The following is a 23,880-nucleotide window of genomic DNA, read 5'->3' as shown; positions in this document are numbered from 1 at the left end:
TATATAGGCTGATATAGAATTAGTGTTCGACCAGATAACGAGCAAAGCAATTGAATGTAGCTAGAGTTTTTCCTGGTCCTGTCTGGCCCACAGTCAGGACAAATCTCTCTCAGCAGCCAGTCCCACAGCTGCTCAGACCCAACCAAGTAAACACACAGATACTTATATTGCTTATACACTGTATGGCTGTGGCAGGCTTCTTGTTATCTAATTCTTAAATCTTAAATTAACCCATTTATGCTAATCTATAAGTTGCCATGTGACTCATGGCTTACCAGTATCTTAACATCTTCTCATGGCAGTGACTGGCAGCATCTCTCTGCCTCAGCCTTCCACTTCCCAGAATTCTCTTCTCTGCTTGTCCTGCCTATACTTCCTGCCTGACTACTGGCCAATCAGCATTTTATTTATACAGAGTGATATCCACAGCAATTGAAGGCATCACAGGTGTTATGAGATGCACCTCACACTCCACTGCTTCAACCTCAGACATCACAGATGACACTTCCACTGCCACACGTGAAGGGCAGACCACAGAATCCCTGAAGTGCTCTGATCCTCTGGCTTGCATAAAGCTACCCAAGAAATGAGGAGTAGAGGACCAAAAAGAAGGGAGGGACAGAACTCAGGACCAAATGATGTTTGTATTACCCTTTATTTTTATCATACTTCATAGTGTTGTTATTTTTGTTAGTTTCTTGAGACAGGGTATCACTCTCTGTATGCCAGATTTGGGACTATGTAGTCCAGGTTGGCCTCATCCACCTGGTATTCCTTCTTTCTCAGCCTCTTGAGCACTGGAATTCCAGGCATGAGCCACCACACTTGGTCCTATATCCTCCTTTATTTTATCCCTTGCACAATGCACAGCATTTTTTTCCTATACCTGCTCCCTCTAACTGGAGGGGTATTTGCTCTGAATGCTTCAAGCCTTGCCCTAAGCTTTTCTCTTCATGACTGCCCAGGAAACTTGGGCCTTGGTGAACTGAATGAAAATCCCAAGTCTTTCTGCCTGGTGTGTTGGCTATTGGTTTATCAGTTTGGAAAAGTCCTTTCCCAATGGTGTTGAAATAGAACTGGGGATAAATGTCACCAGTGCAGAAAGGCATAAACTCTTGGCAGAGTTATTATTGCAGGCACTGGGTATGTGGAACCAACAACCTCCCATGGAGAAGTATGCATGGCTGGGAGAAATGGACACATTGTGGGATGCTAGATGAATCCAGTGGTAACATCAGCATCCTGCTGTCTATGTATTAGAAGAAGGTGGAAACTACCTGTCTAATTTGGGAAAACTTAAGGCTTGTTATTGTCAGCCTCTTGAGAATGAGGAAATTTGCTCCAGGATGCTGGGCAGTTGGTAGGGAGCTTGCCCAGGATAGGTCTGGTGGCCCTGATAGCTCAGCTCCTCTGACTTAGTGAACCTTCAGGAATTGTTCAAAGAACATGGGCTTACCTTTGCTCCAGGGGAAAAGAAAACTCAACCATCCTTCGCAAGTCTCTAGACTTCTGCCCATCTGGCCAACCAGCTTCGATCTGTAGGTATCTGGGGGAGGGTGGGAGTATCACTGCTTTGGTGTGTTTCCTTGATGGCACTGCTTCCTTCCAGAGGCCTCTCCTGATGACCCAAGTTAGTCTTGTTCTACGTTTTCAATAGCAGCCAGTCCGCATCACAGTATTGTTTTCCCATTTTTATTCAAATTTAAGCTAACGTGTGCACATGTGTATATGTGCATGCATGTGCGCAGACGCCGGAGACTGGCATCGGGTTTCTTCCTCTATTGCTCTTCACTTTCATTTTTTCCTGGGGGTGGGGTGGGGGGGCAGAGTCTCTCAGTGAATCTGGAGCTGGCAGCTTGAGCTAGGCTAGCTGACCAGCAAACCCCTGGGATTCAGTCCCTCCCCAGCTCCAGGGTTACAGATATGTACCGCTGCAGTTTCTTAGCTGTGTCCTGAGTATCTGAACACAGAACCTCATGCTTTCACAGCCAGTGTGCTACCCACTGAGCATCTCCTCAGCCCTTATCCAAGCATTTCCTCCTGCTTTGTCAATGGCCTCCCTGCCAAATGAACAGTTCTAAGGGAGGCAGAAATTATGCTTTCCAGTCCACCAAAAGATTGCTTGCCCCCAGCACCGAGTATGTGCTTCAAAATGCTTCTTGAAGAAATGATGTTTTTCTTGAAGAAAACTAATCTATGGCTCAAAAGCCTAGAAAGCATTTTCTCATATATTAACTATCTCACTTCACTTCCTTATTACCCACACAGAGAGAACTATTATTCTAATTTTTATGAGTAAGGAAGTAAGGGTCTAAAGAGAAAGGTTAATCTGTCTGTGTGCCAGGCTAGGAGTTGGATGGCAAGTTTGCACAGCACCCTTCTGTACATGACCTTCTTCCTCGCTCTTTCTCTTCACCTAACCCCTCAGGAGAAACTTCAGCAGTGCCTTCCCTCCCCCACACCTGCTGTGGGATCCCAATTAATAACGGCAAAAAGCATTTGCTATTGTTCTAAGGAGCTGGGGAATCAATGTGTTCATTAACATGCTCCCCCCTCCCTGTAATCAGCTGGGAAGAGAAGGTGCTGGGGCCCCTTCTCTGCATTTTTCTTCAACCATCTGTGACTAAAAATGTTCTTTGAAATTCACTCTTCTCAAGTCCTCATAATTACAATTCCATCTCCTCTCTACCTCTCTTCCCCACAGTAATAACAGCCCTCATCATTGCCAACAAAACTCCAGCAACCCTCCACCTCCCCCCAAAACCCCTGCCCCTTCCCAGACCCGCCTAGGAAGCAGGAGTTTCGACTTTATGCTTCTGGTGTGGACTCTCCACCAAGGAAACAGATGCAGGCTTCCCCCAGAGGATAAATATGTGCTTTTCTGACATCTCTTCTGCAAAGATCACCCCCTCCTCCTTCCCTGAGGTATAAGCAATGGGTCCAATTTAGCTAAAACCCCAAGTGATGTGATTTGGGGAATCCACTGTGTCCTCTGAACTCACTTGGTCTACATAAAATCAGTCATCTCAAATAGTAAAACATCCTTTTGATTCCGTAGAAAAGGAAATCTGCAGAAAGGCTGCAATTACAGCACAAAGAACACCTGAATGCTCCTTGCTTGGCTTCACCAGCTGTTAAGAGTGGCCATGTTCATCTTATCTTTTCTTCTCTATACCTGCCCCCTCCTGAATCCACTTGATACAGATGGCAATACCATTATTCCTCACCCTTAAATTCTTTAGCATGTCAGTTCTAAGAATAAGACCATTTTCCTAGCTAGCTACAATACCATGATTCTAGTCAGTATACCAGAGAACTATTATCCAGTGCAGCGTCTAAATTCAGATGTCCCTAACTGTCCTAATAACGTGATATGTATGTCCCCTTTACAGACAGGATTCAATCAAGGAAGGAATTGTGTTTAGCTGTCATGTCTTGTTATCCTGTAATGGGAACCCGGTTCTCAGTCCTGTCACCACCATACTGTCAGTTTTGAATACTGTATTCCGGTTGTTTTGTAGAATGACCCGCAATTTAAGTTGTATGATTCCATTTAGCCCTGTCATCAGGGATATTACATTATCAGTTGATGTCTGCCAGATTTCTACACTGTAAGGTTGTCTTTCCTTGCGTGGCCGATTAGAAATCAGCATTATTTGAGAGCATATCTGCGACCGTATGGGTATTCTCTTCCCCCCAACTTTGCACAGTGCTGTGAGCCTCCACTGATAATTTTTATCTGATCAATTAGTGTAATAGAGGTTGCAAACTGTGGTTTCCTGGCTCTGCCATCCCTTGTACACTGGGTGCTTGCTCCTGTCAGCAGAGTTTCCCCCTCTGCCCACCGTTTCCAGTGTTACTCCAAGCATGCAGATTCCTCTGTGTACTGTTGTTCAGTGTGTTATACTCTCTCCGCTGTTAAGCTTTCTCTTGCTCCAGTTAAGTATCCTGAACGAAAGTGTGAACCTCTGGGCCCCTCTTTGCCCTCTGTCATCAAGGCCCTCCCTGTTTGACCCTTGCTGTGCATTTAATTCTTTTACTGCCTGAGAAGTCATCAGGAGGCGTCAGCAACCACAATTGCACATTTCTAGCTTTCCTCTCCTGCAGATGGTGAGGCCCCTGAGGACCAGTGGTAGCTCTCTCCTCTCCATATCCCCAGCTCTTAGCAGGTAGTGGGTGCTAAAAAATGTCAGAAAAGTTTTATTAAAAGACAAGCTTGGAAAACTTACCTTTACAGACTACTTAGGACTATGCTGGGCCTCTCTGACCATGTACCTCCAAACAGCCATATCAGCCCAGACTTTTACAGAAGATGCAAATAAACCTGGCTGATACTGCACCCCAGTTCTTGGTTCTGTCTCTTACAGCTGAACTTACATACCAGTGAATATATCCCCCTGTGTACCATAGTCTCTAGCTATGCTGGGGAGTTCTGGTTCCCTGAATGTGCTATCCTAGTGCTTCTCAAGGAACCCCTTGGGAATCTTCTTAAAATGCAAATTCTGGGGCTGGGGAGATGGCTCAGTGAATAAAGCACCTGCTTTCTGTCAAGCATGGGGAGCTGAATTTGGATCTCCAGTGCCCACAGAGAACCCATTAAGTGGTGCATACTTGTAACCTCATCACTGAGAGGTAGAGACAGGAGAATTTTGGGGGTTGGCTAGTTCACCAAGGTAGCAAATCAGTGAGCACTGGATTCAGTGAGAGACCCTGTCTCAAAAAATAAGTTGGAGCATAGTAGAGAAAGAACATGGACATTGATCTTAGGCATGTCCATGCATAATACATGGGCACACACACATGCATACATAAATTACACACACACACACACACACACACACACACACACACACACACACACACACACTGCAAATTCTGGCTTATCAGATCTGACCTGGTGCCAGAGGTTCTGTATTCCTCAGAAGCCTGCAGGTGAGGCTGGTTCTCCAGGTCTCAAGATGATACCACACTTCTAATAGCTAGGCACTGTAGTGTTCCTAGCCACATGCATTTGCTAAAGCTATTTTTTTCTAGTGCCTCAAATCCCTGACTTTCTCTCAGTATAAAGTCATAGCTCCTCAAGAGGGATGTCTCCTCTCATTTGTAACTGGCTTAGGAGCACCTACTGTGTGCATTCCTATCTTAGGTCCTAGGAACCATAACTTTACAAGGTGGGATCATACCTGTCACATATTCTGGTGGAGACAGACTATAAATTAAGTAAATAAACCAACAAGAAGGTAACTGAAAAGCATGGTCAATGCTGTGGAAAATGAGGGGGAGTGACCAGCACAGTGCTTTTCCTCAAGATTCGTGATCAGGGAGGGTCTATGATAAAAGAGATCATTGAACAGAGATCTAATCAAAACCAGGGAGGAGGGAAAAAGCCAGCCTGCGAACAGCTGTAAGGAGATAGAGCATCCCAGGCAAAGGGCAGAGCTAGGGCCAAGCCCCAAAGGCAGCAAAAGTGTGGAATGTTGATGTTCTTCAGATAGTGAGTGATGGCAAAGAGCTCAGAGAGAAGGAGGCAAGGCTGGGGTCAGGGTCTGGCCTTGTGATGTGTTACCATTTCATTGGAGCTGAAATGGAAAAATCACTGAAGAGTTTTGAGTAGAAGAATGATTGCATTTAATTTATGTTTTTAAATGATCATTCTGGCTGCTTCGTGAAAAATGTATAGTAATAAGAGCTAATGATAATAGCTAACATTTATTGATTGTGCTTATTATATACCAGACATCGCTGAGTGCCTTCCTATATTAGCTCATTTAATGCCCACAATAACTGCATGAGCTAGGTACTACTATTGCTCTCCTGTTGCAGATGAAGAAATAGAGACAAAGAAGCATTAAGAAGCTTGTTCAGGGATAGGCATATGGCTCTGAGGTTAAAAAGTGCTTGCTGCACAAAGGGAAAGGCCTGAGTTCAAATGCCCAGAATTCCCACCATAGCCAGGCATGGTAGCATGCATCTTTAATCCCAATACTCCAATGTTGAAATGAGAGGTAGAGACAGGGGAATCTCCAGACGCTCCCAGGTCAGTTAACCGACCATAGGTATTAAAAATACTTCTATCTCAAACAATGTAGAAGATGAGGGCTGACATCAGAGACTGTCCTCTGATACTCACCCATACTTTGTGGCATGTGCACACCACATCCACATAAATACACAGAGAGAGAGAGAGAGAGAGAGAGAGAGAGAGAGAGAGAGAGAGAGAGAGAGAGAGAGAGCTTATTCCATTATGTGGTAGCTAATATGTGTGAGAGTAAGATTTGAACCCAAAGGTCTGTCTGTACCACCCAGCACTGAGCCCTCTGTGATATGCAGAGGAGCATGGAGGCTGAGCAACTCCCTAGGAAGGAAGCTCTGCAGCCCAGTTGAGCATGGCTGGCTTGGACTAAGGGGAAGTGGGCAGTATAAGAACTATCAGGGACCTGCAAGTCAGGGTGAGACATTCAAGGATATGAAGAGATTAGGTTGACTGCCACGTGTCAGACTTCAAGAAGATTTGAGGTTGTCATTTTGTTCTGAGAGAAGAAATCCCAGGGAAAAGGACACAGGGAGTGAACTGAGTGAGATCTGACTGTGTGAATGGAGACAGGACCTCTGAAGCACAGATATTCATCTAGAGTTCAGGGAAGAAGTCCGGGCTAGAGGTGCAAATCCTGGCATCAGCAGTGCATGTTGGACCCTCAGCCACACAGTGAGAGTGGGTGGGGAGCAGGAGGGACTCTGCATCCCACAGGAGGGGGGTCACTGATACAAAGGGGAGAGGAAGAAAAGAGAGTCACAGCCATGTGGGGAGATGGCGGCCAGAGCAAGGGGGAGGAGACCCTAGAATGTGGTTGGAGAAGACAAAAAGACACCGACGTTCATGAGTAGAACTCACGCTCCAGGCAGTCCAGTAAGAGGCAGATGGGTGAGGATGCTTTCTATGAGCCACAAGGATGTAATGGAATCTATCACTGTCTCAAAACATTCCACCACCACCACCACCACGACCCTTCATTTCTTAGTAACAACGTCCCAATAAGGCACAAACTATTTGGTACCAAATCTAATTTTCCAGTGTCTGTTACAGTAAGTATATCTATGAAACAAGTTTTGCAAAGAAAAGTGCTAAGAGAAAGTTCTAGAAAAAATCCTTAAAGATGGTAGCTTAATAGGAGCAGGTCCTTTTGTCATCCATACTACCCAGAATGTAACTTGGATGGCTGGTGCCTCAGCAACAATTGTGTGCATTGCAGAGTTTTCACAGGAATGTTACCCAGTAATAATAAATGAATACTTACCTATGAAACAGGTTGTACTCTAAATGTTTCATATAGTTCAAACTATTAATTCCAAATGATGTAATAATAAAATTGCAAAAATATCCTTAGTTTGCATGAGAATACAAGGGCATGAAAAGGTTAAATAACTTACGTAAAATCCAACAGCTAGAGAAAAGCAGAACCATTGTCCTAACCCAAGCAACATGGCAGAGCTCTTGGCTACTTTGCCATACTCTTCGAGATGGAAATTTGTGGTGCCAATAAACAAAAGACTGATGAGTGTAGGCTTGGAACCCACTCTAAGCAAATATTCCAATGCCAGGCAGAAAGTCAGAGAGTGTTGCTCCCCAGAATTATGGTCTGACCAGCCCAGAGACTGAAAAGTAAGCATGCTGTTAGAGTGACTATATTGAGGGTAGTGGAATTGAAGAAAGAAAGAAGGTGGGCCTTACTATGATAGGACTATGGGCTCCTCTTCTCCATACAGAGGCCCTGAGTAGGATGTTGACCAAACCCTATCTTGATCTATAATTCTGACCTTCTCTTGGTGCTCAGTAATTATTTGTTGAATGAATAAATGAAGAGCTGTGTGTGTACTAGCAGTACACATATAAAAGTAAGATCATAATATGCCTATATGAATATTTGCTAAGCAAATGATATTAGGCAAAGCAATTACCCTATCTTCAGGAAATGGAAGGTTAAAACACCAACACTAGTAATACAGCAATAATGCTATTTTATAGTTACATCATATGTAAATAAAGCAAAGTACAACTGTTCCATATTATTGGATATTGTGGGCCCACATTCTGGGACTTTGAGGTACGTTGGTGGCATTTTCCATGGAGGTCTAAGCATGATGAAGCATGTAGCTGCCACACTGAGCATATATAGGAGAGGCTGTTCATCATAGGAATCTGGTCACTATGACTGGTTCACTTCTTCACATCCCATGAAAGGTAAGAAGAGCTGGTGGAAAAGGGATCATGGGGTTCATCAGAGCCCTTCAAAAACTGCTCCACAGTAAACTGAAATTTACTAGCACACAAACTGTCAGCTTTTATGTTAACTACTCTAACCTAATTCATAGTAACTCAAGACCTCCCACTTAGGAAGAGCGATGCTGTACTAATGATTATTCTGCACTGCGCATCCCCATGCATTGCACAACATTCTAGTTAGCAGCAAGTAACTGTGGTCTCTTGAGATGACCAGGGAACTGGAAAGACTCTAGCAGGGGCTGGCCTAGAGGGCATGGTGTATTCATTAAGTTTATGATGATGTGCTGAGGTAATCAGGCCTGATGCACTGTTATACACAAGTGAAGTACTCTGATGGATAGTATGTAACACTTTACAATCATGAGGCACATGATACTGGTATATGTATTTCTGACATTGTACTTACTATCATCACAGTGGCCTCCTTCATAAACACCACATAGACTATAAAAGAACTCTGGTTGTTCTGCAGGCACCCATTTCATTCTCCTGTGATGCCATTGCTGCAAAGTGATACAGATGCTGAGTCAACTTAAACAAGTTTGTAAGCATTCTGTGGATGGTTGCAGAGTAGTAACATCGAATCCTGCATTGCTTAAACCATCCCCATCACTAAACGGTGCATGGGTGTATATGTATTAGTGCATTTAAACCTCTCACAATCCTACATGGTAGATACTCTTTCTAGCCCTATCAGAGGAGTAAAAAAGTTAAGGCTAAAAGAAGCCAGTTCCCTGCCCTAGCTGTGGGAGGCAGTATCAGCAGAAAAAGCTGGTGAGATGGAGGCCCCATCCACTCCCCATCTGCTGAAACGGAGCTCTCAGATTACAGTACTATTTCTCTTTCCTTTTAGCAACACATTTTGAGACCTATGTCCTGCAGAAGTGTACCATTGAGTCCTCTTTTATGATGATCCTTTGGCTTTGATGCCTAGGTCACCAGCACTATGCCCATACATTAGCCTGCCTGCCTCCCTGATGGGATGCCACGGAGAGCCGCTGGACAAGCAGATGTTGACTATTGCTGGTGAGGAACTGCTGAGATGAAGAAAGGAAGGGAGAGTGCTGACCACTCCCCACCCCCAGCCGACAAGCAGCCAGTTTCCTCTTCTCCAGCAATTACTGACACTAATTAGCAGCTTTCTGCAGATCTGAGCCGGAGACTGACACAGGCGCCATCCCTGCCTTACACACTGAGCCTTCCAAGAGAGCACCGCAGAGTCCTGGGAAAGGCCCCTGTCCAGGCCCTGTCTGGAAAGAACTTGGCAGCCCAGAAATGAAGCAGATTGGAAAGAGTGGAGGGAAGACCTCAAAAATGGCACCACCAGCAGGGTGGGTTCTGCCTCCCGCACCAGGCAGAGGGCTAGCTGCAGTGTGCTTCGGCTGAGGCCATGGGTTTCCACCATCAACGCTTGTCTGGTGTTAGGGGCCGTGGCCGGCTGCACTGTGGCAGCACATGGCTCTGATTCCCAAAGCCAAGTCATTAGCCTTCTGACCCAGTTCCTGGCATTATCTGGGAGAACAACGTAGTTGGGATCCAGCTACTTACTGCCCTGCTCTTCGTCTAGGGAAGCGCCTGGCTCCAAGCCTGTTTGCATTCCCCCACTCAAACACGTCTGATTTCCAGGATTCAGAAGCATGTCTGAGTTTAGAAGACTTCAATGCTGAGACTCCCTGGAGACAGAGTGCAGGTGTTGCTGTGAAGCAAAAACTGGGGGGCTGCAGGCTCCATGCTTAGCTCTGGCTCTTACAGGGATGTGACCTTGTGTGAGTTATATCCTTACTCGGGGCCTGTGGTCACCCTCAGAGTGAAGGGTCACCTTCATGACCTTGAACATCTCTTCTGGTGTGCCCACTTCCACTTGACCATGAGTCAGTAGTGTCATTACTGAAACCCTTAGTGAAGAAAACCCAGAAGATAATATAGAATTCTAAAATAAGCTATAAATGTATAGCCAGTTTTTATACCAAAGAACCAGGAGTGTACTTTCTTTGTTCTTTTTCACTTTTTTTTTGACACAGGGTCTTACTACATAGCTCAAGCTAGCCTGAAAATTGCTATGTACCCCAGGCTGGCTTCAAATTCATAATCCTCTTGCCTCAGCCTCCAGAGTTCTAGAACTATATCCATGCACTGTCACCGCCAGCTCCTGCTTCATTTGTAATGTAAAATTCAACCACACAAATGCTTCATACTCCTGAATATAAAAAGTGAACCAACAGCTCTATGATTCTGTATCTTGAGATTAGAGGAACAATGAAGGGGGGGATGGGGTGGAGAAAAAGCAGCTATGAAATTGTGATTGCCCATTGCAGCTATCTGCGGGGTAATAAATGTTGCTGAATCTGTGTCATTTAACAAAAAAAAAATACTACAAAGAAAAAATATTGCAGGTTTAGTATCTTAATTATGTAGATTTTACATTCAATGCACTCTTGCCAAAATAAATTGCGTATATTATGTAAAAAGCAAATGTTAATTAAAACTGTATCTTGATAGCATGCTTGGTTCACAAGACATTCTGAGCATATGAGATTATATGGCACACATTAGCTACAATCAACGCAACTGAAGGTCCAGGTCATTTTAGTGATTCATGGGAAGCCAGACAGTGTTGGCTGGTCCTGGTGTCTGACAGCAGAGCCTCACATATTTATATAGAAGATGCAGCTTGATCCCAACTTATTTTTCTAGATGAGCGAAGTGTCTCTGCCTGCTCCAGAGTCTCATAAATAAGACAGCTCTGACTTGAATTCCCATTAATTAGCTGTTTAACACAAAGCTACTGGGTGATCACTGCGTCCCTGCTACAAAAATAAAATCCCCAACAATGAAATGAGGCGGGGGTAAAGACACAGAGAACTAGAGGTTACCATATTCATCACTTGTCTCTTTCCCTCTGCTACCCTGAGCTCAGATGTCCCCAAGATCAGGGGATCATCCATCCACCCTGATAGCTGGGTAATTGCATTCTTGAGCCACAGCATCTGGTCTGCTCCGAACATCTTCACTGCTGAGCTGTGTGTTCACAGCACAAGATCCACATGCTGCAGAATTGATTCTTCTGTGCTCTCCAAGAGGCATGGCTCCAAAGCTAGTTTAATTATAGGTGTTTAGACGCACCAAGATGAATACCTTGGGAACAACTGCTCCGATGCACTGCTCTGGCAAGCATGCACTTTCTGTTTTTTTTCTCACTTTCCAATTTAACAGTCAACTGTGTGCTGCATGTAAGTGATCTGTAATCAACAGAACGCTAAAATGCCATGTGTTAAGAAAAGGTCAGGGGAGAGTTTTCCGACAGGAGCCTGGAGCCACAGCATGGTTTTGAATGGCAAGGTTGTCACTTCCACTGGGTTTTTATGGTCAGTTAGCTCCCAGGTTACTTACCCATGTGCTGTAAAAGAAGCTCAGGTAAGCTACCAGCCACTTTCCACTTGCCTGTGTGGGAGAATGGTCCTTCACTGTTGATATTGCAAATGGGGATATTGCAACTCCTTTGGGAGTTGGCCACTGTGAGGGCTAATAGACTTCAGTCTCATCATTTCTTAGTCATTTTCTAGAAGGTATGTAGTGCAAGCAAACCACTGTATATCGTGGAGCTTCAGTCTCACTGACGGATGTTGCCCACTTTAATAGGAACAGATACAAGGCCGTAATGAGGGAAGTATGGCAGAGTGCAGGGGCAGCAATATGTTGATGGTGAAGGCTTGATTCATTCATCCACCCATCCAGGGTGGCAATATTTCCATGGAGTTTTCCTTTCAATTCAAAGTCACATGTATGCACAAAGTGGTGTGTGTGTGTGTGTGTGTGTGTGTGTGTGTGTGTGTGTGCGTGTGCGTGTGTGTATATGTGGTGTACATGTACTCTCACATGTACCTATGGCTGTGTGTGCATGCATGTATGCTTGTATATGCTACTGGAGATTGAAGGTAGGACCTAACACATGGTAAATAAAAACTCAACGACTGAACTATGTATCCAGCCATCCTTTTATCTTTGTTTTATCTTTGTGTGTGTGTGTGTGTGTGTGTGTGTGTGTGTTGCATGCATGCATCTGTGGACTCAAGAGGTGTCTTTTTCAGTCACAAGACAGGTAAAATGTCTGGCGAGCAGACCCCAAGGATCATCCTCTCTCTGCCTCCCCAGTAGTGGCATTAGCCCGCCACAACCTGCCACATCCTGTCATATCCAGCTTTTTATACAGATGTTGAGAATCCAAACTGAGATCCCCATGTTTACGCAGCCAACATTTCACAAACTGAGCCATCTTCCTGACATCTTTTTGCCTTAATCTGGAATAGTGTCTCACTAAGTTGCCCTGGCTTGCTTTGAACTCCTTCTATAGTCAAGCTGGACTTGAGCTTTCCATCTTTACACTTTAGCTTTACAAGTGGCTGGGATTGTAACCTGTGCCACTAGGCCCAGCACAAGCCCTACTTTAAAAAGGAGCCTTCTGAGTATGAGAGGAGCCATGGAATGTATAACCACTGGGCTGCATATGCCCTCCCCCCACCCAGAGGCAGTGTAAAAAAGCAGGGTAGAATGTGCAACTGCTGTTTCCTTTCTCTGTGTGCCTCTTTGATCTTGCTCCCATTTTTGTCCTTCTCAGCTTGGGGACCCTGGTGGCTTTGGCTTAGGTTTTGTCCATAGATCTGGAAGGACAGTAGAAGGTAAGAGGAAAGAAGAAGAGCTGTTTCCTGCTTCCGGTTTCTTTGGAATCTTTTCAGCCATAGTGGGCAGCAAGACCTCCATCATCAACTGGCAGTTTTCTTCCTAGGATGCAAGCCTTCTTCCGGCTTAGGACTAGAGCAAGCTCCACTTCCTCAATCTCAACATCAGTGATGTTCCCTTAGACCTCACCACCACCCATGTGTGTTCATTGAGTTCTCTCATCACCAGCCAGCAAAGCTCTCAGCAGCACCAGTACCACAAACCTGCACTCTGAGAGTGGGACAGAGCCATTAAGAGATTTCTGTGTTCCATCTTCAGCCTTGGTCTCACCGCTCCTGGATTCCAGCACTGGCTTGGCAGCATCCCCAGCTCCCTTCCCTGCTCCCAGCAGCATGTCTTAGTGAGAGGGGACTGAAGGGTGGGCTCTGGAAGCCTCACAATCTTCTTGGTTCATCAGCCCCTAAGTTTGGCAGCTGCACAATGTACTTAGTAATTTTGCTTATCTCATCTTCCCCATCTGCTTTGTGAACTCTTCAAACTATTTTATAGCCAGTCCCTTTGTGAACTATCAAACATTCTTTTTTCCTTTTCCAACTGGACCCTCACTGGTATACTTTCTGGACATTTGATCATAGACATCAAAATCTAAGGATGAGGTAAATGCAGACAATTGCTATTACTTTCAAAGCTAATACCCTCAAGTCCAATCATTCACATTCTGCAGATCTTGAAAATGACGTCTACTAATTCCTCTTTTATCTTCAAGTTTCACTGATATATCATCTCTTCACAGAGGCCTTTGGGGCTTCTGAATTTATATTGTCTACTCACAGCAGTTGGGAATTTCCCCTTACATCCCCCTTCCCATCTATCACAGGGCAACAGAGTGATTCTTTCTGTGTTTATGTCCATCATCGAGAGATTGTTAATGCAAAGAACTGAAGCTATCTTGTATCCAGCCATTAGCATCAAGAAAAGGGCTTATTTTATGCAAGAGCTCAAAGAAAATTCCATGGAATGAATGAGTAAATGAATAGCCACAAAAATTCACTATGGCTATAAAGAAAATTCACATATAGCCAATATGATGGAAATAGACAAATCTATACAAAAAGTCATTCAGTGGGTCAATATAAGCATGATCTTTACCTTAACTACAGGTTTCCAAAAGTGTGAGCTATGAGATACAAGCCTTCAAGCTGTCAAAATTGTCATGTATCTTAAAATGGAGATTCCCAGGCACTGCCTAGAAGTTTTACAAACTCTTCCAATGATGTTGATGTGTTCTGACTCAAGGGGATTCCTAGTCTCACATGTAAATTACAGAGATTTCACAAGTTTTGTGGAAGACAAAACTAGCCAGCAAAGAATATAAAAAAAAAAAAACCCTAATTTGTATAAGGTATGCAGACAGTTGAAGAAGTAATATAACCTCAAAATGGCATTCTTCAATAATTTCATACAAATATACAATGTTTTAATTATATTAATACTCCCTCTCCAGCTACTTCTAGATGTCTCCTCCTGTCACATCACTCTTGCTACTTCCTGATCTCTTTCTATCGTCCATTGAGTCCAATCATGTGCATGGGGATAGGACCACCCAATGGAGCATGGTCATTCTAACAGTTGCCACTTGCCTGAAGAAAACTGACTTGCTACACCATCAGCCTTCAACTGTACAAACACCTCAAGTAAGGAGCTCTTCATCCATCCATGTTGGGATTTTGACTGGCCTTCTCTTATGCAGGTCTTGTGCTAGCAACTACCACCATTGTAAGTTCATGTATTCCATGGCTGTCCTATGTCCAGAAGACACTGGTTAAGTGCAGTGTTCCCTGGCCTCCAGCTCGTGTTGCTGGAGGGCTTCTCTCCAGGTTCCACCAAGCCCCACAGTCCCACAATCCACATATAAAATAATCACTCAGACGCTTATATTACTTTTAAACTGTATGGCCATGGGAGGCTTCTTGCTAACTGTTCTTATATCTTAAACTAACCCATTTTTATAAGTCTATACCTTGCCACGTGGCTGGTGGCTTACCAGCATCTTTACATGTTGCTTGTCCTGGCGGTGGCTGCAGTGTCTCCCCCCCCCCCCACTTCTTCCTATTTCTCCAATTCTCCTCTCTCCTTGTCCCACCTATACTTCCTGTCTGGTCACTGGCCATTAGTGTTTTATTTATATAGAGCAGTATCCACAGCAAGCTCGTACAATGTTTCCATGTTCCTCCTTTCAGAATGTTTCTGAGATATGTGGGGCAGGGTGTGATACATGTCTCATTTGGGGCTGTATTCTTTTCAGCATTAGGTCTCTGTATTAATTGCCATCAAGTGCAAAATGAGGCTTCTCTAATGAGGGATGAGAGCTGCAGTAATCTATGGATACAGAGACAAGTAGAAGAAAACTTGACATTGTGTCTGTTTACCAAACTTTTTATCATAGAAAATAATACAACAAAAATGTTTCCCTTTCATGAATGGCAAAATTACTTGGTCTTCTGATTTTCCATCATTTTCTCAAATACTGATAATGAGAATATTTTTTTTTTGTAGTAGAAAAATTGTAAACCAAATTATCTTTACAAAAAAGAAAAAGGGACAGGGTGAGGAGCGGCCAGCCCCCACCCCTAGCCACCTCCAACCTCTTTCCTCCTGGGTTCCTCAGGCTACTGATACTTCATTGCCTGTCACCCATGGGACGTGCAATACAATCATTTTCTTAAATCTTGCCCCAGCCACCCAAGCACTAGAGCTTGGCAGCCGGTAAGCCATTGAAATTTCATACTTAAGACATCAAAGCTGGCAGCCTTGCTTTCAATTCCCCCCAGCTCAACTTCTTAGCAGAAAATTTTCTTGAAAGCGCTTGATCCCTTAAAGTTATTGGGCACCATATTTATCCAAAGCCTTCCTTGGGACAGAGATGCAAGGTTGGAGAGCGTGCACACATACACCGTTTATTAAAAGCTTTGGTATGTGCACGGTGGGAGTGGAGAAAGAATGGTTGCAGCCCATCAGCTCTGAGCTCTAGGAGTCCAGTTCTCAATGCTGTTCACGATCACTGTCCTGGGAGTAAAGTATGGCCACAAATGCGATAGGAGTTCATCTTGGGAGGGAATGTCTTCCAGCCAAGCCAGAGGCTGACCTTACCAGACAAAGCCTAGCAGCACAGTGTTAGGTGTCTCTCCAGAAGAGGATCCTTCATCCTTACAGCACAACCCGGCTTGGTTGGGCTCCTTGCAGGGGTAGATGCTTCCAGCTCTCTAGCAGTTACTGCACCCCGTGTAGCTCTCAAGCCTGCTTCCGTAGAGACAAGCCCTCTGCTAGGCAGATGGAAGAAAACAAACCTTATTTCCTATAAAGTAATAATAAAAAATGCTGCCTGGTAATGGAACCAGGGCTGTAACAGCCAATGCGCTAGTTCAGAGCAGATAATTTGATGGGCATTGACAAGGCCCAAGTGCAGTCACAGCTTGGCCTCCCTCTCTCCCAGACAATGAAATTGCCATAAAGAACTTGGCAGCCACCCTCTGCTGGTCTCTGGACTCCAGTTCTATTCTACTTTAATCTGTTTTAACATAAGAAAACCTTCTCCAAACTCAGATTTCTTCAGGTCAAAACCAAGAGTGACAGAGGGTGAATGTCATAGTCTGGCAATCATGTCCTTGTTACTCCAGTTATAAGCCATATTTTACCCTGTGAAATTAGAGGAGCTAGCTTGTCCTGAGTACTCACTACATAGGCAAAACTGATAGGACTTCACGTGTTTATTTAACTCTCAAAATAACTTTATAAAAGTAGAGTCCAATTTTACAGATAAAGAAACTGAGACAGGGGTTAAACAACTCATCCTAAGTTCTAAAGATAGTCAGTGGAACAACCAGAAGGGACCCCAGGCAGGGTTATCCACAGTCTACATCAGAACTCTGCTAGCCACTACACCTGCTGCCTCCCAGCTATATGTAGGAACGCCTCTGCCAGTCTGCACCCTTTGATCCATATACTTGCTGTCCTCTGTTTTGTACACCTACCTTGAGTTTAACTTCTCCTAAAGCCATTAACAACCCAGATCCACCCACAGTTCTGTCTTTATGACCTTCACCGAGAAACCACATCTCTGAGCTTCGGTGACTGTTTTTATCTGAAAAATCAGGTGCAGGTATATTAGTTACTTCTCTCATTGCTAACTAGGAAGTATGCTGTCTCTCTAAGTGTTCTCCTCAATATAAAATGTAGGTGTACACTGTAGCTGCTTCCCAGATTTGTTTTGGGGAATCAGTAAATAGATGTCAAGAAGAGCTATGAAGGCTTTTGGGCAAATATAAAACATTATACATATACAGGTTGTCATCAGTGTTGTTGGCATCATAAGCAGTTTCTCCTGGACAGGTGCCACTGTGCATTGAAGACAGACTGTAATATTTTTCCAGTATTTTTGGTAGCATAGTGGTAATCTTGAGAGATAGAGAGATATAGATAGATAGATAGATAGATAGATAGATAGATAGATAGATAGATAGATAGATAGATAGATAGGTAGATGATAAATAATAGTAAGATAGATAAAATCTACTTCTAGGCATGTATTCTATGAATATAATTCCACATGTGTATAATATATATGCTCACAGATATTATTTATCATTGCATCATTAGTAATTTAACAATATTAGAAATAGTGACAGTGTTCTTCAGTAGGGAATTAATTAAATACATCACAGTGAGGAAATACAGTGGAAAAGACTCCGAAGCATTTCTATATGTACTGGTAGAAATTAATCTCTGAGATGTATTATTTACTGGGAAAGTAGGCTGCAATATAGCCTATGTAGTCTGTACCATAGTATCATGAAAGAAAATAATTTAGAATTTTTTAATAAAGAAAAGAAATTTCAACACATATACATTCTTGTATATTTTTGATCATGTCTAGAAAAATACATTACAGATTGGAACTGTGTTTTCCTCTTGGGAAGGAAGTTGGGAAGCAGGGCTGTCTACTCCATGTATTTTAGGACTGTTCTACCAGGAGGCTGTGTGTTTCATTTATAGCAACAGAAATAAAAACACCATAAAAATGCTGACTCCCTAACTAGACGTTAAGCTCCAAAGGAGTAAATCCACATCACCGTCTTGGGGCCAGGAAGTGGCTGCCCACACCACAGGCAGTCCTCAGGGCTCTCCTCATCTCCTTATCTCTTGTGTCTACTCTCCTTAAACCCTACCATGGCTGGGCTACGAACAGAGAATCAGATCTTTTCTTGCCACTATGATCACCTGCCTGTGTTCAATAGAATCCCTCCTTGGGACCTCTGTATCACTCACTCAACACTTCTCTGTTCCCTTCTCACTTCCTAGGATTTCTTTCCTGCCAAGAAAGAATCCCAAAGTGACTTCTTTAAACGTATGTCAAATCAGGCCATTATCTGCCAAACTCTTGCCAGGAGCTGTCCATCTTACCCAGCAACAAAGCCAAAATCGCTACCATGGCTTCTGAGCATCTCTGTGTATATAGATTCCCAGCTATCCACTGACCCATCTCCTGAATGTACTAACTTTGACCATCTTACTCTAGTCATCCTGACTCTTTGCTGCCCCTTGTCACACGTGTAATGGCTGGTTCTCACTTCATTCAATACCCCCTATCATTCTTTCCCACTTTATACTCTTCACTCCTCATCCCATTTCATCCTTCAATGAGGTAATCTTCCCTCTTGACATGATTTGTTCACTTTTATGCACAGGCATTATCTCTAAGACCTTCAATACCATTATCTGCAGTAAGAGTGGTGGTAGGCACATGGAGTTTCTGGTAAGTGCCAGCCAATTGCCCTCCACAAAATTCCTTCAGGGAAGAGACTACATCTTAAGTGACATCATATGCCCGTCCCTAGCAGAGTCCTGAGGTTCTCTGGGTAAACCTATCTTGTTATCATCACAGATCTAACAAATGAGCACACGCCTTACAAGGTTCTGTGACAATTCTGCAAGCTAAAGCTTTTGCGTTCTCTTCCCACCACTAGTAAAATTACTAATAAAAGGCCTCTAGATGAAATGCAATTTTATCAGAAATGGAAAACATACAAGAATAGACTATAATTTCCAGATAGATTTCATGCCAGTGTAGACCCAACACAGTGTAAGTGGGAGTGACAGGAAGTAGAAAGAAACACCCACAACAGACCTGTGTTTAGAAACTAATGGCTTGGCTAACAAAACTTTCTTTCCATGTCCACTTTGCAAGTTCAAAGTTGCTACACAGAGATGAATACATGTTGAAGACATCAAATAAGTATGTGAAGACCTTTTGGAAAGACTCTGATGCTCTGTAAAAGTTCTTATGCTCCCCAGTGATTTACAATAAACAGTTAATGAGCACTCCTTGTTAATCAAACCCCGTTGAGGATACCTGGCTGAATCATGTACCTTGAGGAGCCAATTGTTAGATGAAGGATGCAGTTTGAAACTCCCTCCTTTGGTCTATGCCACTATCTTGCAATGAGCAGATAGGAGATTTGGACTGGAGTTTGCTGATCAAGGACTTCAGTTCTGCAGCCAAACAGACACCGAGACAATGTTTACCTCTTCACCTCCCTCCAGGTCCTGGAGTGAATTACTAATGTTCTGTGCCTCAGTTTACCCATGTAGTGTGGTGGTATAATTGCTTCCCAAAGCTCTTGACATTTATAGTCCCCCAAATGATTGACATGCTTTATTAATGCCATTTGCAACAGCAGTCATATTAGAGCTATTTAAAGTCATATGATGCATAGGGTTTAGAATGGAATCCTTGGCCATTTAAGCCACATTCTCTGAGTATCTGTGCACCTGCTATGAAAAAAGCAGGTTGATAACAGAGTCGCTCATGGTCTTGGAAGCAGACAAAGAGACATCAACCCCAGTTTTCTCTTTCCCAGATAATGGTGACTCCAACATCTCAAGATCACCAGTCTCCACTTCAAAAATTAACCCCTGAAGTACCATTAGGAAAGCAACTGCGTGGGCCCCTGCTGTTACTCTGAATTCACACATCAATCATTCTGACCTCTGGATGCAAAGAAAAAGTCTCGGCCTTCTATGTCACTGGAACCTTTGACGCCGGTGATTATATGCTGACAGGTCTCGGGGATGACTAACAGCCAGAGGTTCCAGCCTGAAATGGGTCACGCTTGAAATTCAGGCAAGCTACTGACAGAACTTGGGGCAACATTGCTCATCCTAAGCCAAGGGGCTGCACCATTTTTATTCACTCATTCCACATCCATCAAGTGCCTTTCTCCTGTCAGGAACTGGGCCAGACAGAGCACACAGCACAGTCCTTGTGATCCCAATCACAGACTAGAAAAAACACTCACAAGGTCTCCGTGTGGAGATTTACCTTTCCTCATTGTTCTAGAATGTCATCTGTTCTGTCACTCCTGGACTAGTAAACCGATGCCCAAAGGCAGAGAGTGACTCATCCAAGGTCATAAAGTTAAAGCAAGCTGAAATCGATGTCAAAGTTAATACTTTCCCCACTCTCCATTCTTAACAGAGGTTTGACCGAGGGAAGGGAACAACCCCTTGACCAGACTAGGGAACAGTGAAAATATGACCAGCCCTAGAATGATGGGCAGAGCCCTCAGGGAAAGAAGACTGGGGTCTTCATGATCCTTGTCTGGTTTCTTTTTGACCTTGAACAAGGGATTTGCTAATGAGTGTCAAGGCTGACATGTGGGACATCAATTTCTACTCCTGGACACGAGCTCTTGGGGGTACTTAAAAGCACATTACGTACATAAGAGCCAAAGCACACTACACTCTCAGGATGGCTATTCCGAAGTCCTGCTTCCATTCCTCAACCTGCCACTGAGACTGTGTGATTTACAGCCTGGATGCTGGTGACCCTGGGCCAAATCTCTTAATATCCTTTCCCCCTCCACAGAATGGTGAGAACAACGGGAGTTGCCAGGCCCAATGGTCCATTGTGAGGATGAATTGTTTCCTGATGCCCATAAAACTCTCTGGGTTCCACTGAGAGGGGCCTGACTATTACGATCCCCTGGAGAGTTCCCTTCCTTTGTAACAAAAGTGGAATTGTGCTTTATCACATTAGCTACACATTATATATTGGTCACTTCCCAAGAACTAGCATGATCTCATATGTAAATTAGGCAAGCCCGGAAGCCTAAAGCCAGGCTGAGAGGAAAAGCAGATGATGTGGGAGCCATGTGAACAGGGTATCTGGGAGGCTAAGCTTCTCCTCCCTTTGTCTCCAGCCCAGAAGTGTAATCTTGCTCAAACTGTTGGACCTCTCTCACCCTTGATGAAACTTAGAACATGAAAATAATGATACTATCCTTGTCTTATGGGATGCCCATGAGGCTTATATAAAAGTTGTACCTGAAGACACTCTGTAAATTGCAAACCCACATGCTAGCATCAGATGTGACTATCAACACACACACACACACACACACACAGACATACACACACACTTATACATATCAAACACACATACACACATACTTATACATATCAAACACACATACACACATACCACACACACCACATATACATATATCACATATACACATACACACATATACATAAATCACATATACACATACACATACTTATGAGAAGCCTGTTTTAAACATTTGTAGTTTATTAGATACATGTCTTCCTCTGAATGATGCCATTCATGGGGTAGGATCTTAGGAGATCCTAAAATCCCACTTAGCCATAAATTGGAAAGGAGCTATGTTGGATAAAGGTATAGGTGTCTATTACAGTGGCAAAATAACTGAGAAGAACAACTTCAAAGAAGGAAATGGTTTATATTTGACTCATGATGTAGAGTTTTAATACCTGGCTGGTTGGCCTTGTCTCTTTGAGTCTGTAGTAACAGTACACCATGGAAGAAACATATGGTAGAATGAAGCTGCTTACTTCATGGAGGTAGAAGGGGGAAGGAACAAGGTCCCCAAAGAGGTCTCAATAGCCATCTAAAGGGTATAGCCCCCTAAACCTAACTTCCTCCTACTAGTCCCTAACTTCCACCTACTAGGTCCCAATCTCACTTCCTTCCACTAGGCCACATCTCCTAAGGTTCCTGTGGTTTGAAAGAAAATGGCCCCCAAAGGGTGTGGCATTATTAGGAGGTGTGGCTTTGCTGGAGTGGGTGTGGCATTGTTGGAGGAAGTGTGTCACTGTGGAGATGGGCTTTGAGGTCTCATATATACTTAAGCCACACCTAGTGTCTCAGTTCACTTCCTGTTGCCTGCAAGATGCAGAACTCTCAGCTCCTTTTCCAGCCCCCACGTCCCTCCATGATGAGAATGGACTAAACCTTTGAAACCAGTTAAATGCTTTCCTTTATGAGTGTAGTCAGCATCTCATCACAGCAACAGAAACTCTAACTGAGACAGGTCTTCAGGGTACATTTAGAATTCAGATAAAAAAATATATAGTTCCCACCATAAACAATCACTTCCCACCAGAGGCAGCTGGTTACACACAGGGGAGCCAAGCAGCCTGGGTTCCTCTCTTACCTCTGCTACTAAGTTACATGACTCAGGGCACATGGGTTAATCTCTTCTCATCTGTCTGATGAGGTTGATGATGGCAGCTGGCGCACACCCAACAGAGCTCATAACATAGTACTACTGTTGCGGAATATTAGTTTATACTGTAAACATGTCTCTGCCTAAGGTGCTTTCTGATTGGTTTAATAAAAGAGCTAAATGGCCAGTAGCTAAGCAGGAGAGATAGGTGGGACTTCTGGGCAGAGAGTAGAAACTCGAGATGAATCTTGGCATGCAAGAGATGCCAGCCAGACACAGAAGGAGTCAGATACACAGAATGGGATAGAGGTAAAAGCCACATGGTAGAACATAGATTAATAAAAACATGAGCTAATTTAAGTTATAAGAACTAGTTGAGTGCTCGCTTCGGCAGCACATATACTAAAATTGGAACGATACAGAGAAGATTAGCATGGCCCCTGCGCAAGGATGACACGCAAATTCGTGAAGCGTTCCATATTTTTAAAAAAAAAAAAAAAAAAAAAAAAGAACTAGTTGAAAACAAGCTGAAGCTAAAGGCCAAGCTTTCATAATTAATAAATAACAAGTGTCCATGTCATCATTTGGGAGCTGGCTGGTTGAACAGAGAAAGACTCAATACATATTACAGCATAATTTCCTCCTTGAAGCTGAAGAATGTTCTGACTCTGAGCACGCCAAAGGAAGGCACCTTTCCCCAGCAGTACAGTGGTCTCCTGAGCCCACAGAGTGTGAAATCTGAGAATGGAGGACAGATGCCCAGCAGGTGAGAAGTCCACAATGAATAAGTAATGAACCCCAATCACCAGGCTTATGAGGAGGACCATGGCTGTCCACAAAGTAACAATGTAACTGCAAAGCAACAAATTCTGGCAACAACTCTCTAGAGGCATTGGGATGAAGGACTGTGAACTTCTAATTTCATTCCTCTGCTAAATTGCATTTGGGACTCAAAAGCTTAAGGCACAACAAGGAATCTGAAAGTTCACTCTTTGAGACAAGTCTGTATGTCTCAGGCTTCCAGCATGACCTTTAGAATTTCTTCTTCAGGTAAAAGGAGGGAAATTGTCCAGGGTTCTGGTTTTTCTTTCCTTTCAATGAAAATGTTCAAATCCACAGAACAATTTTTAACTGAACACCCACATATCCACACTTTTACTTTTACTGAACTTATTGTGTGTATATTCATATGTCCATCTCCAAAGCCACCTACCAGCCCATTTTAAAGGGAAGGGCAGATGTACATGCCTTTAAAACCTCTGAGCATGTATCTTTAACTAGAGTTTGACATTTGTTTCCAGGTTTTTTTAATGTTTCATACTACAGAAATCTCTCTTAAACCCATTCTTATTTATACTTCTAACCACTTCAGAGGTC

The 23,880-nt window shown here is 43.6% G+C and overlaps 1 protein-coding gene and 1 non-coding gene across 2 annotated transcripts in view; one reads left to right on the top strand and one right to left on the bottom strand.

Annotated features, from left to right (window-relative positions):
• The window catches only part of Dab1 (DAB adaptor protein 1), a 1,137,674-nt gene that overhangs the window by 815,598 nt on the left and 298,196 nt on the right, over positions 1-23,880 (bottom strand). The window lies entirely within an intron of this gene.
• LOC121827818 (U6 spliceosomal RNA) lies at positions 22,882-22,988 on the top strand. Its single transcript, XR_006070100.1, has one exon. It is a non-coding gene; the product is annotated as a U6 spliceosomal RNA (small nuclear RNA).

The sequence above is a fragment of the Peromyscus maniculatus genome, chromosome 2, assembly GCF_049852395.1.
Source record: "Peromyscus maniculatus bairdii isolate BWxNUB_F1_BW_parent chromosome 2, HU_Pman_BW_mat_3.1, whole genome shotgun sequence".
Classification (NCBI taxonomy): Eukaryota; Metazoa; Chordata; class Mammalia; order Rodentia; family Cricetidae; genus Peromyscus; species Peromyscus maniculatus.
The sequence above is the reverse complement of the archived record's forward strand: the minus strand, read 5'-3'. Positions and strand labels throughout refer to the sequence as shown.